Raw genomic sequence first — 14,269 nt, 5'->3', positions numbered from 1 at the left:
GAAATGGCACAGGCCAGCTACCCTATTCCTGGTGAAGCATTTCCATGAATACTACCTCCCAGGGATGCTCTCCAAGACTAGGGAATAATCTCCTGACTGTGTGTCTCAGATGTTTTTCAGAAGGCTGTTTACATGTTGTCTGTCCCCAGGTTGTTTACCTCTGTTCTCTCCAGGCACAGGACAGTGACCTCAGGGCTCTGTCCTGTTGACCTTTAAAATATCAGGCTTTAAGCTCTACTGGTTGCAAGAACTCATGAAATTCAACTCCTCACGTTTTCCAAGCCTATGGCTTTGGGGAAATGTTCTCCTTGTGCATTCCCCTGTGTGCTCTTCTCTCTCTTCCCCTTTTCCATGACCATGGCTCCCTCCTCTCCACAGCAGTCACAATCTGTTTCTCCCCTAAGCCACATTTTTGCATTTCCTACCTTCTTTGACATGGCCTCTTCTCTTCCTTTAGTTCTGGATTTTGTTCTGTTAGTCTTGAGGCCAATTTCTTGGGTATTTAGAGTGATTTGGTAGTTATATAGTTGTATTCATTGGACAAGATGAGCCTATGGTCCTCCTAGTCCATGCCATCTTAGGTCCCTTATATTAAGATAAACTTCTACTGTAGATATTAATCTATCCCATGTTGTCACTTTACATCCAAGTGTCTTTTTTTTGAGAGAGAGAGAGAGAGAGAGAGAGAGAGTTTGTGAGTGGGGAAGGGACAGAAGGAGAGGGAGAGAGAGAATCTTAAGCAGTTTCCATGCCCAGTGTGGAGCCCAACATGGGGCTCGATATCACGACTGTGAGATGATGACCTGAGCCAAAATCAAGAGTCAGATGCTTAACTGACCGAGCCACCCAGGCACCCCTTAAACCCAAATGTCTTAAAGGAGTTGCCTAAATTTACATTTTCTCATTCCTATACTCCCACTAACCCGTCAATACACAGCAATTTGTCTTCCATACTAACCACTAAACTAAACCTGTTTTTCTCTTATCACCTACTTCTTCATTGATAAGTCTTATGGATTCTCAGTTCTCATCTTCTTTTATTTCTTAACAGCATTTTTCACTCTTATCTACCTCCAGATTTCAAGATCTCTATCCCATCACTTCATTGTCTGTGTTTTCCTATATTTCCATTTATCTCTCTATGTCTATTCTTTCCCAGTATCCTTAAGAGCTCATTTTCCCCTACCCAGATATTTTCATTACTCTGTACTAAGTCCTCATCTCTTGCATTATGCATTCTGCCTGTTTGATCTCACTCAGTTTTGTGGTTGACCATTACCACCTATGAGCTGATGACTTCAAAATCTATAACTAATTTATTTATTAAAAAAACCCAAGCAGTAAATATTGACATCCCAGATCTCTTTTCTTATTGCCAGACACATGCATCTTACTGCTCACAATAGAATTAATCCTCTTAATCATCAAACCTGATCTTTCCCATACTGTGCTCTTTATATTGCCCTGTATCCAGTTGCCCAAACACAAAATTTTTGTTTTAGCCTTAATTTCTGCTATTTTAATTCCCACCCTCAACCACTTGCCTATTCCTATTGATTTTACCTCTAAATGAGGTAAGAGAAGGAACTACGTAAGTAAATAGGAGAAGAACACTCCAGGAACAGACAGGAAGGTTGTTTTCAAGGGACAAACATGTAGTCAGTGTATCTGAAACAGTTTAGGATGTTACAAGGGAAAAACTATAGGGGGTTAAATCAGAGAGGTAGTAGAGTACCCCTCACTTAAAGTCTTTGCTCAAATGTCATCTTATCAGAGAGGCCATCCCTGACAATTGTCTATAAATTAAGAATCTGTACATTTGCACTCTGCATTTCCCCACATACTACTTTATATTATCCATACCATGTATCATATCTATTGATTATCATTGCTTATTTACTTTCCATCTCCCCTATACATTGTTATTTCCAAGAGGCCACATATCCTGTTTATCTCATTTACTTATGTGCCTCTAGTACCCAGGGAAGTTCATAGAGAACATAGTAGGATCTCAATAATTGTTGACTGAATGATTATGTAAAAAAATTCTTGGAGCATAGTAGATGCTCAATAAATTATAGCATTATTATAATTATTATGATTATTATTGATGAATTATTATGATTATTATTGATGAATTATTAAAATACTTTGAAAAAACACCATGTAAGTGACAAACAAGGAAATGACAAGCATAACGTGTGTAATTAAGTAGAGGTAAATCAGGATGAGAAAACCTATTGTATCCAACAGAGCTCCCCATGACACCGGTACATCTCTGGTGTCCATCTCACACAAGCATACGGCAATAGTTTGTTGCTGGAAGCTGGGAAATCCAGTAATATTAAAAATATTCCTTGGTTCTTTGCTAAGGTGTCTGTGGAACAATCTTCTCACCTGGAAGCAAGTCTAATGATACTATTAACAACAAAAGGAAGACAAACTTCTCATTGCAACCTCATTTTCCAACTTGGAAGATCTAACTGGTGGCTGTTTGGTTCCAAACTAGTCAGTAGCCCTTGGTCTAGTACCTCTCATCATGACTACCTTTGAGGCTGTGCCAAGTTTTAATAGTGGCTCAGCACATTAACTGCTTCAAAGCAAACGCTTATTACTTTGTAAGGAGGGATATAAAATAGATTATTTTTTTTATTTATTTTTTTATGTTTGAAGAAATTTATTTGCACTTCTCTGATGATAAGTGATGATGAGAATCTTTACATGTGCCTATTGGCCATCTATATGTCTTTTTTGGGGAAATGTCCATTCAGGTTCCCATCCATTTTTTAATTGGATTGCTTGGTGTGTGTGTGTGTGTGTGTGTGTGTGTGTGTGTGTGTGCGAGTGTGTGTGTGCGTGTGTGTGTGTGTGTGTGTGTTGAGTTCTATAAGACTTTTTTTTTCAATATATGAAATTTATTGTCAAATTGGTTTCCATACAACACCCAGTGCTCATCCCAAAAGGTGCCCTCCTCAATACCCATCACCCACCCTCGCCTCCCTCCCACCCCCCATCAACCCTCAGTTTGTTCTCAGTTTTTAAGAGTCTCTTATGCTTTGGCTCTCTCCCACTCTAACCTCTTTTTTTTTTTCCTTCCCCTCCTCCATGGGTTTCTGGTAAGTTTCTCAGGATCCACATAAGAGTGAAAACATATGGTACCTGTCTTTCTCTGTATGGCTTATTTCACTTAGCATCACACTTTCCAGTTCCATCCACGTTGCTACAAAGGGCCATATTTCATTCTTTCTCATTACCACGTAGTACTCCATTGTGTATATAAACCACAATTTCTTTATCCATTCATCAGTTGATGGACATTTAGGCTCTTTCCATAATTTGGCTATTGTTGAGAGTGCTACTATAAACATTGGGGTACAAGTGCCCCTATGCATCAGTACTCCTGTATCCCTTGGGTAAATTCCTAGCAGTGATACTTCTGGGTCATAGGGTAGATCTATTTTTAATTTTTTGAGGAACCTCCACACTGTTTTCCAGAGTGGCTGCACCAGTATGCATTCCCACCAACAGTGCAAGAGGGTTCCCGTTTCTCCACATCCTCTCCAGCATCTATAGTCTCCTGATTTGTTCATTTTGGCCACTCTGACTGGTGTGAGGTGATATCTGAGTGTGGTTTTGATTTGTATTTTCCTGATGAGAAGCGACGTTGAGCATCTTTTCATGTGCCTGTTGGCCATCCGGATGTCTTCTTTAGAGAAGTGTCTATTCATGTTTTCTGCCCATTTCTTCACTGGGTTATTTGTTTTTCGGGTGTGGAGTTTGGTGAGGTCTTTATAGATTTTGGATACTAGCCCTTTGTCCTATATGTCATTTGAAAATATCTTTTCCCATTCCGTTGGTTGCCTTTTGGTTTTGTTGGTTGTTTCCTTTGCTGTGCAGAAGCTTTTTATCTTCATAAGGTCCCAGTAATTCATTTTTGCTTTTAATTCCCTTGCCTTTGAGGATGTGTCGAGTAAGAGATTGCTACAGCTGTGGTCAGAGAGGTCTTTTCCTGCTTTCTCCTCTAGGGTTTTGATGGTTTCCTGTCTCACATTCAGGTCCTTTATCCATTTTGACTTTATTTTTGTGAATGGTGTGAGAAAGTGGTCTAGTTTCAACCTTCTGCATGTTGCTGTCCAGTTCTCCCAGCACCATTTGTTAAAGAGACAGTAAAATTCATACCTCCTTTGTCAAAGATGAGTTGGCCATACGTTTGTGGGTCTAGTTCTGGGGTTTCTATTCTATTCCATTGGTCTATGTCTCTGTTTTTGTGCCAATACCATGCTGTCTTGATGATGACAGCTTTGGAGTAGAGGCTAAAGTCTGGGATTGTGATGCCTCCTGCTTTGGTCTTCTTCTTCAAAATTGCTTTGGCTATTCGGGGCCTTTTGTGGTTCCAGATGAATTTTAGGATTACTTGTTCTAGTTTCAAGAAGAATGCTGGTGCAATTTTGATTGGGATTGCATTGAATGTGTAGATAGCTTTGGGTAGTATTGACATTTTGACAATATTTATTCTTCCAATCCATGAGCATGGAATGTTTTTCCATTTTTTTATATCTTCTTCAATTTCTTTCATAAGCTTTCTATAGTTTTCAGCATACAGACCTTTACATCTTTGGTTAGATTTATTCCTAGGTATTTTATGCTTCTTGGTGCAATTGTGAATGGGATCAGTTTCTTTATTTGTCTTTCTGTTGCTTCATTGTTAGTGTATAAGAATGCAACTGATTTCTGTACATTGATTTTGTATCGTGCAACTTTGCTGAATTCATGTATCAGTTCTAGCAGACTTCTGGTGGAGTCTATCGGATTTTCCATGTATAATATCATGTCATCTGCAAAAAGCGAAAGCTTGACTTCATCTTTGCCAGTTTTGATGCCTTTGATTTCCTTTTGTTGTCTGATTGCTGATGCTAGAACTTCCAACACTATGTAAACCAACAGCAGTGAGAGTGGGCCTCCCTGTCGTGTTCCTGATCTCAGGGAAAAAGCTCTCAGTTATTCCCCATTGAGGATGTTAGCTGTGGGCTTTTCATAAATGGCCTTTATGATCTTTAAGTATGTTCCTTATATCCCGACTTTCTCAAGGGTTTTTATTAAGAAAGGGTACTGGATTTTGTCAAAGGCCTTTTCTGCATCGATTGACAGGATCATATGGTTGTTATCTTTTCTTTTATTAATGTGATGTATCACGTTGATTGATTTGCGACTGTTGAACCAGCCCTGTATCCCAGGAATGAATCCCATTTGATCATGGTGAAGAATTCTTTTTATATGCTGTTGAATTCGATTTGCTAGTATCTTATTGAGAATTTTTGCATCCATATTCATCAGGGATATTGGCCTGTAGTTCTCTTTTTTTACTGGGTCTCTGTCTGGTTTAGGGATCAAAGTAATACTGGCTTCCTAGAATGAGTCTGGAAGTTTTCCTTCCCTTTCTATTTCTTGGAATTGCTTGAGAAGGATAGGTATTATCTCTGCTTTAAACGTCTGGTAGAACTCCCCTGGGAAGCCATCTGGTCCTGGACTCTTATTTGTTGGGAGATTTTTGATAACCGATTCAATTTCTTCGCTGGTTATGGGTCTGTTCAAGGTTTCTATTTCCTCCTGATTGAGTTTTGCAAGCGTGTGGGTGTTTAGGAATTTGTCCATTTCTTCCAGGTTGTCCAATTTATTGGCATATAATTTTTCATAGTATTCCCTGATAACTGTTTGTATCTCTGAGGGATTGGTTATAATAATTCCATTTTCATTCATGATTTTATCTATTTGGGTCATCTCCCTTTTCTTTCTGAGAAGCCTGGCTAGAGGTTTGTCACTTTTGTGTATTTTTTCAAAAAACCAACTCTTGGTTTCTTTGATCTGCTCTACAGTTTTTTTAGATTCTATATTGTTTCTTCTCTGATCTTTTTTCTTTCTCTTCTTCTGCTGGGTTTAGGCTGCCTTTCCTGTTCTGCTTCTATTTCCTTTAGGTGTGCTGTTAGGTTTTGTATTTGGGATTTTTCTTGTTTCTTGAGATAGGCCTGGATTGCGATGTATTTTCCTCTCAGGACTGCCTTCGCTGCATCCCAAAGCGTTTGTATTGCTGTAATTTCATTTTCGTTTGTTTCCATATATTTTTAAATTTCTTCTCTAATTGCCTGGTTGACCCACTCATTCGTTAGTAGGGTGTTCTTTAACCCTCATGCTTTTGGAGTTTTTCCAGACTTTTTCCTGTGGTTGATTTCAAGCTTCATAGCATTGTGGTCTGAAAGTATGCATGGTATAATTTCAATTCTTGTAAACTTATGAAGGGCTGTTTTGTGACCCAGTATATGATCTATCTTGGTGAATGTTCCATGTGCACTCGAGAAGAAAGTATATTCTGTTGCTTTGGGATGCAGAGTTCTAAATATATCTGTCAAGTCCATCTGATCCAATGTATCATTCAGGGCCCTTGTTTCTTTATTGATCGTGTGTCTAGATGATCTATCCATTTCTGTAAGTGGAGTGTTAAAGTCCCCTGCAATGACCACATTCTTATCAATAAGGTTGCTCATGTTTATAAGTCATTGTTTTATATATTTGGGTGCTTCCATATTCGGCACATAAACATTTATAATTGTTAGCTCTTCCTGGTGGATAGACCCAGTAATTATTATATAATGCCCTTCTTCATCACTTGTTAGACCCTTTAATTTAAAGTCTAGTTTGTCTGATATAAGTGTGGCTACTCCAGCTTTCTTTTGGCTTCCAGTAGCATGATAAATAGTTCTCCATCCCCTCACTCTCAATCTAAAGGTGTCCTCAGATCTAAAATGAGTCTCTTGTAGACAGCAAATAGATGGGTCTTGTTTTTTTTATCCATTCGGATACCCTATGTCTTTCGGTTGGCGCATTTAATCCATTTACATTCAGTGTTATGATAGAAAGATACGGGTTTAGAGTCATTGTGATGTCTGTATGATTTATGCTTGTAGTGATGTCTCTGGTACTTTGTCTCACAGGATCCCCCTTAGGATCTCTTGTAGGGCTGGTTTAGTGGTGACAAATTCCTTCAGTTTTTGTTTGTTTGGGAAGAACTTTATCTCTCCTTCTATTCTAAATGACAGACTTGCTGGATAAAGGATTCTCGGCTGCATATTTTTCCTGTTCAGCACATTAAAGTTCTCGTGCCAATCCTTTCTGGCCTGCCAAGTTTCAAAAGAGAGATCAGTCACGAGTCTTATAGGTCTCCCTTTATATGTTAGGGCACGTTTATCCCTTGCTGCTTTCAGAATTTTCTCTTTATCCTTGTATTTTGCCAGTTTCACTATGATATGTCGTGCAGAAGATCGATTCAAGTTACATCTGAAGGGAGTTCTCTGTGCCTCTTGGATTTCAATGCCTTTTTCCTTCCCCAGTTCAGGGAAGTTCTCAGCTATTATTTCTTCAAGTACCCCTTCAGCACCTTTCCCTCTCTCTTCCTCCTCTGGGATACCAATTATGCATGTATTACTTCTTTTTAGTGTATCACTTCGTTCTCTAATTTTCCCCTCATATTCCTGGATTTTTTTATCTCTCTTTTTCTCCGCTTCCTCTTTTTCTATAACTTTATCTTCTAGTTCACCTATTCTCTCCTCTGCCTCTTCAATCTGAGCCGTCGTCCTTTCCATTTTGTTTTGCATTTTGTTTAAAGCGTTTTTCAGCTCCTCGTGACTGTTCCTTAGTCCCTTGATCTCTGTAGCAAGAGATTCTCTTCTGTCCTGTATACTGTTTTCAAGCCCAGCGATTAATTTTATGAATATTATTCTAAATTCACTTCCTGTTATATTATTTAAATCCTTTTTGATCAGTTCATTAGCTGTTGTTATTTCCTGGAGATTCTTCTGAGGGGAATTCTTCTGTTTGGTCATTTTGGATAGTCCCTGGAGTGGTGTGGGCCTGCAGGGCATTTCCCCTGTGCTGTGGTGTATAACTGGAGTTTGTGGGCGGGGCCGCAGTCAGCCCTGATGTCTGCCCCCAGCCCACAGCTGGGGCCAAAGTCAGACTGGTGTGTGCCTTCTCTTCCCCTCTCCTAGGGGCGGGATTCACTGTGGGGTGGCGTGGCCTGTCTAGGCTACTGGCACACTGCCAGGCTTGTGGTGCTGGGGATCTAGCATATTAGCTGGGGTGGGTAGGCAAGGTGCATGGGGGCAGGAGGGGCAGGCTTAGCTCACTTCTCCTTAAGTGATCCACTTCAGGAGGGGCCCTGTGGCAGCGGGAGGGAGTCAGACCTGCTGCCGGAGGTTTGGCTCTGCAGAAGTACAGCGTTGGGTGTCTGCGTGGAGCAAGCAAGTTCCCTGGCAGGAACTGGTTCCCTTTGGGATTTTGGCTGGGGGATGGGCGAGGGAGATGGCGCTGGCAAGCCCCTTTGTTCCCAGCCAAATAACTCTGTCGTCCCAGGGCTCAGCAACTCTCCCTCCCTTTGTCCTGCAGCCTACCAGCTTTCTGAGCAGAGCTGTTAACTTATGACCTCCCAGATGCTAAGTCGTGCTTGCTGTGGGAACACACTCCATCTGGCCCCTCTGCTTTTGCAAGCCAGACTCGGGTGCTCTGCTTGGCCAGCAGTGTGCCCCTCCGCCCCGCCTCCCTCCCACCAGTCCGTGCAGCGTGCACCGCCTCTCCACCCTTCCTACCCTCTTCCTTGGGCCTCTTGTCTGTGCTTGGCTCTGGAGACTCCGTTCTGCTAATCCTCTGGCAGTTTTCTGGGTTATTTAGGCAGGTGTAGGTGGAATCTAAGTGATAAGCAGGACGCGCGGTGAGCCCAATGTCCTCTTATGCCGCCATCTTCTCCCCCCCCTCTAAAATAGATTAATTTAAAATAAAGTTAATTTCCTCAGGAAATATATTTCAACAAAGACATTTTCTAAATTTAAAAATACATATTATAGGAAAAACAGTTTGTCTTTCTGGTAAGATTAATAGTTGATACTTTCTCTAAAGAAACAACCATGGGTAACAGTAAATAGCTAAGTCAAGTGTGCAGTAGTTGGTTCCCCAAAGTCTTAAGATTATTAGGGTCATTAATAAAGTGGAAGGAAATCCTATTACTAGAAGCAATATATTCCTTTTACACTTGGGATCTAAACCTTAGCTTTGAGTAGTGCACCATATATGAAGTTGAGAGGGGGTCAGAATAAAAATCATACTAGTGGTGTTAAGTTGCTGTGTGTATACTTAAATAAGCAACAAAATTAGAACAGTATGTATTTTTTGAAATTAGTTAACACTACAGGACAGAAAGGATTTGTCATTTAAGTACAACTTAGAATTTAAAACCTGGACTTACATTTTATTATATTTTTAAGTTTTTATGTGAATTCCAGTTAGCTAACATACAGTATAATATTAGTTTCAGGTGTACAATATAATGATGCAACACTACCATATAACATCCAGTGATCATCACAAGTGCACCCATTAATTCTCATCACTTATTTAAACCATGCTCCCACCCACCTCCCTTGTGGTAACCATCAGATTATTTTCTATAATTGAGACTCTGTTTCTTGATTTGTCTCTTTCTCTTTTTTCCCTTTACTCTTGTTTCTTTCCTGAATTCCACATTAGTGAAATCATATGCTATTTTTCTTTCTCTAACTGACTTATTTCACTTAGTACTCTAGGTCCATCCATGTCTTTGCAAATGGCAATATTTAATTCTTTTTATGGCTAATATTTCATTGCATATATATACCACATCTTCTTTATCCATTCATCATCTGATGATCACTTAGGCTGTGTCCAAGGGTGGCTGTTGTTTATAATGCTATAAACATCAGGGTGTATGTATCCCTTTGAATCAGTATTTTTGTATTCTTTAGGTAAATACCTAGTGGAAAATTGGTGAATCATAATGTAGTTCCATTTTTAACTTGTTGAGGAACCTCGGTACTATTTTCCATAGTGGTTGCACCAGTTTACATTCCTACCAACAGAACAAGAGAGTTCCCCTTTCTACACATCCTTGCCAACACCTGTTGTTTCTTGTGTTTTTTTTTTATTTTAGCCATTCTGACATGTGTGAAGTGATACCTCATTGTAGTTTTAAATTTATTTCCCTGATAATAACCGATATGGAGAATATTTTCATGTGTCTGTTGGCAATCTACAACTCTTCTTTAGAAAAATATCTATTAACATCTTCTGCCCATTTTTTGAATGGATTATTTGTTTTGGGGGTGTAGAGTTTCATAAATTCTATATATTTTTGGAGGCTAACCCTTTATCAGATATGTCATTTGCAAATATCTTCTGTTATTCTATAAATTACTTTTTAGTTTTGTTGATTATTTCCTTCACTGTGCAGAAGCTTTTTATTTTGATGAAATCTCAATAGCTTATTTTTGTTTCCCTTGCCTCAGGAGGCAAAGAAAGAAGTTGTTATGGCTGAAGGCAACAAAGTTACTGCCTATGTTATCCTATAGTATTTTCATGTGTTTTGTCTCACATTTAGGTTTTTCATACATTTTGAATTTTTTTGTGTGTGTGATGTAAAAAAAAATGATCCAGTCTCATTCTTTTTCATGATGCTGTCCAGTGTTCCCAACACCATTTTTTGAAGAGACTGGTTTTTCCCCTTGGATACTTTTTCCTGCTTGGTCCAACATTAACTGACCATGTAGCTGTAGGTTCATTTCTGTTTTCTATTCTGTTCTATTGATCTAGGTGTCTATGTTTGTGCCAGCACTATACTGTCTTGATCACTACAGCTTTGTAATATAACTTGAAGTCTAGAATTGTGATGCCTCAAGCTTTGCTTTACGTTTTCAAGGTTGCTTTGGCTATTCAGGGTCTTTTGTAGTTACATACAAATTTTATGATTGTTGTTCTGGTTCTGTGAAAACTGCAAGTGGTATTTTGATAAGGATTGCATTAGATGTATACATTGCTTTGGGTAGTATAGACATTTAACATATTTCCTCTTCCAATCCATGAGCATGGAATACCTTTACAATTATTTTGTGTCATATTCAGTTGTCTTCATCAGTGTTTTATAGTTTTCAGAGTACAGGCCTTTCACTTCTTTGGTTAGGTTTATTCATAGGTATCTTATTGTTGTGAAATCACAAATAGAATTGATTCTTTGATTTCTCTTTCTGTTGTTTCATTAGTGATGCACATATTTGCAAGATTTCTGTATGTTGATTTTGTATCTTGTGACTTTACTGAATTTGTGTATCAGTTCTAACAGGTTTTTGGTGGAGTCTTTCTGGTTTTCTATATAGAGTATCATGTCCTCTGCAAATAGTGAAAGTTTTACTTCTTTCCTGCCAATTTGGATGCCTTTTATTTATTTTTGTTTTCTTAATTCTGTGGCTAGGACTTCCAGTAGTATGTTGAATAAAAGTGGTGAGAATAGATATCCCTGTTTTGTTCCTGACCATAGAGGAAACACTTTTTTTTTCCCCATTGAGGAGATACTTGTTGTGGGTTTTTTTTTCATAGATGACCTTTATTATGTTGAGGTATGTTCCCTCCAAACCCACTGTATTGAGGGGTTTTGTCACGAATGGATGTTTTACTTTGTCAAATGCTTTTTGTACAACTATTATAATGATCATATGGTTCCTATTCTTTCCTTATTAATGTCATGTATCATGTTGATTGATTTGCAAATATTGAACCCCACTTGCAATCATGGTGAATGATATTTTAAATTTATTGTTGGATTTGGTTTGATAGTAATTTGTTGATGATTTTTGTATCTATGTTCATCAGACATATTGGCTTGTAGTTTTCTTTTTTTGTGATGTCTTTATCTGGTTTTGGTATAGGGTAATGCTGGCTTCATAGAATGAGTTTGGAGTTTTCTTTCATTGTAATTTTTTTGAAATAGTTTGAGAAGAATTGTATTAATTCTTTTTAAAATATTTGTTAGAATTCGCCTGTGAATCTGTCTGCTCCTGGACTTATGTTTGTTGGAAGTTTTCTGATTACTGATTCTATCTCTTTGTTGGGTCCATTCACATTGCATATTTCTTCCTGTCTCAGTTTTATTAATTTATATGCTTCTAGGAATTTATCCATTTCTTCCAGATTGCCCAATTTGTTGGCATATAGTTTTTTATAATATTCTTTTATAACTATTTTTATTTCTGTAGTGTTTGTTTGTATGTCTTCTCTCTCACTTGTCATTTTATTTATTTGTGTCTTTTCTTTTTTCTTTTTGATAAGTATGGCTTAAGGTTTATCAATAGACAAACCTTATTGATTTTTTGAAAGAACCAACTCTTGGTTGCAGTGATCTTTCTATTGTTTTTTTAGTTTCTATATCATTTATTTTTGCTCTAATCTTTATTATTTCCCTCCTTCTACTGGCTTTAGACTCCATTTTATTGTTCTTTTTTAGCTCCTTTATAGTTATAATGTTCAATTGTTTATTTGAGATTTTTCTTGCTTCTTGAGTTAGGCCTGTATTGCTATATACCTCCCTCTTAGGATTGCTCTTGCTGCATCCCTAAGGTTTTGGACCATTTTGTTTCATTTTCATTTGTTTCCATGTATTTTTACATTTCTTCTTGTATTTCCTGAGTGACCCATTCATTGTTTAGTAGTATGTTATTTATACTCCATGTATTTGTGGTCTCTCCAGAATTTTTCTTGTGATTTATTTCTAGCTTCACACCATTGTGGTCAGAAAAGTTGCATGTTATGACTTCAATCTTTTCTTATTTGTTGAAGCCCACTTTGTGACCTAGTATATGATCTATTCTGGAGAATGCCCCATTTGCATTTGAAAAGAATTGTATTCTGCCATTTTAGGATGGAATGCTCTGAATATATTTGTTAAATCCATTTTGTCCAGTGTGTCATTGAAAACCATTGTTTCCTTGTTTATTTTTCTGTTTAGATGACCTGTCCATTGTTGTAAGTGGAGTGGTAAAGTCCCTGCTATTATTGTATTATTATTGATTAGTTCCTTTATGTTTATTATTATTTTTTTTTATATTTAGGTGCTTCCATGTTTGATGCATAAATATTTACAATTGTTAGTTCTTCTTGTGTGATTATCTCCTTTATTATTATATATTTATCTTTTTTGTCTCTTGTTACAAACTTTGTTTTAAAGTCTAGTTCATCTGAAATAAACATTATTACTCTGGCTTTATTTTCACATCCATATGTGTGATAAATATTTCCCCATCACTTCACTGTCAATCTGAGGTGCTTTTAGGTCTAAAATAAGTCCTTGGTAGGCAGCATAGAGATGAGTCTCATTTTTTATCCATTCTGACATCCTATGTCTTTTTATTGGAGATTTAGTTTATTTAAATTTAGAGTAATTACTGATAGGTATGGATTTTTTTCCACCTTATTACTTCTTTTGTGGTTGTTTCTGGAGATTTTCTCAGATCTTTTCTTATCTTTTTCTTTCTTGGTTTGCTAATTTTATTTAGTGATATATTTATATTTATTTCTCTTTATTTCTTTAATATTTATTTTTTATTTTTGATAAATGGTTACCATTAGGTTTGTATATAATCTCTACTGCAAATAGCAATCTGTATTAAGTTGATGTTCATTTAAGCTTCAACACATTCTTTTCTCCTCTCTTCCCCACTTTTTAGGTATATACACTATATTTTATGCCCTTTTTTGTGAGTTATTTGACTGATTTTTTACAGAAACATTCATATACAGTGTTTTTGTGTTTTCTGCCTTTATAGTGTCACTTTTGGTCTCTCCTTTCCACTCAGAATCCCCTTTAATAGTTCTTGCAAGGCTGGTTTAATGGTCAAAAACCCCTTTAGTTTTTTGTTTTGTCTTATTTTATTGGTTTTCGTTTGTTCATTTTGCTTTCTTCTGTTTTGTTTTTGGTCTGGGAAATTCTTTCTCTCTCCTATTCAGAATGATAGACTTGCTGGATAGAGTATTCTTGGCTGCAGATTTTACCTATTCAACACTTTGTATCATGCCACTCCCTTCTGTCTTGCCAAATTTCTTTTGGAAACTCCTGTTAGTCTTATGGGTTTTCCTTCATAAGTTAAAAAAATTTCTTTTATCTTGCTGCTTTTAAGATTTTTCTTTATCACTAGATTTTGCAAATTTCATTATAATATGTCTTAGGTAGACCTACTTTTGTTGATTTTGATGAGAGTTATCTGTGCCTCTTAGATCTCTATGTATGTTTCTTTCCCCAGATTAGGGAAGGTTTTGGTATTATTTCTTGAAATAAATTGTATGCCCATTTTTATGTTGTCTTATTCTTCCAGGACTCCTACAATATGAATGTAATTATATTTCTTGGAGTCACTGAGTTCCTTAA

This window comes from Panthera tigris, chromosome X (assembly GCF_018350195.1).
Source record: "Panthera tigris isolate Pti1 chromosome X, P.tigris_Pti1_mat1.1, whole genome shotgun sequence".
Taxonomy (NCBI): Eukaryota; Metazoa; Chordata; class Mammalia; order Carnivora; family Felidae; genus Panthera; species Panthera tigris.
The sequence above is the reverse complement of the archived record's forward strand: the minus strand, read 5'-3'. Positions refer to the sequence as shown.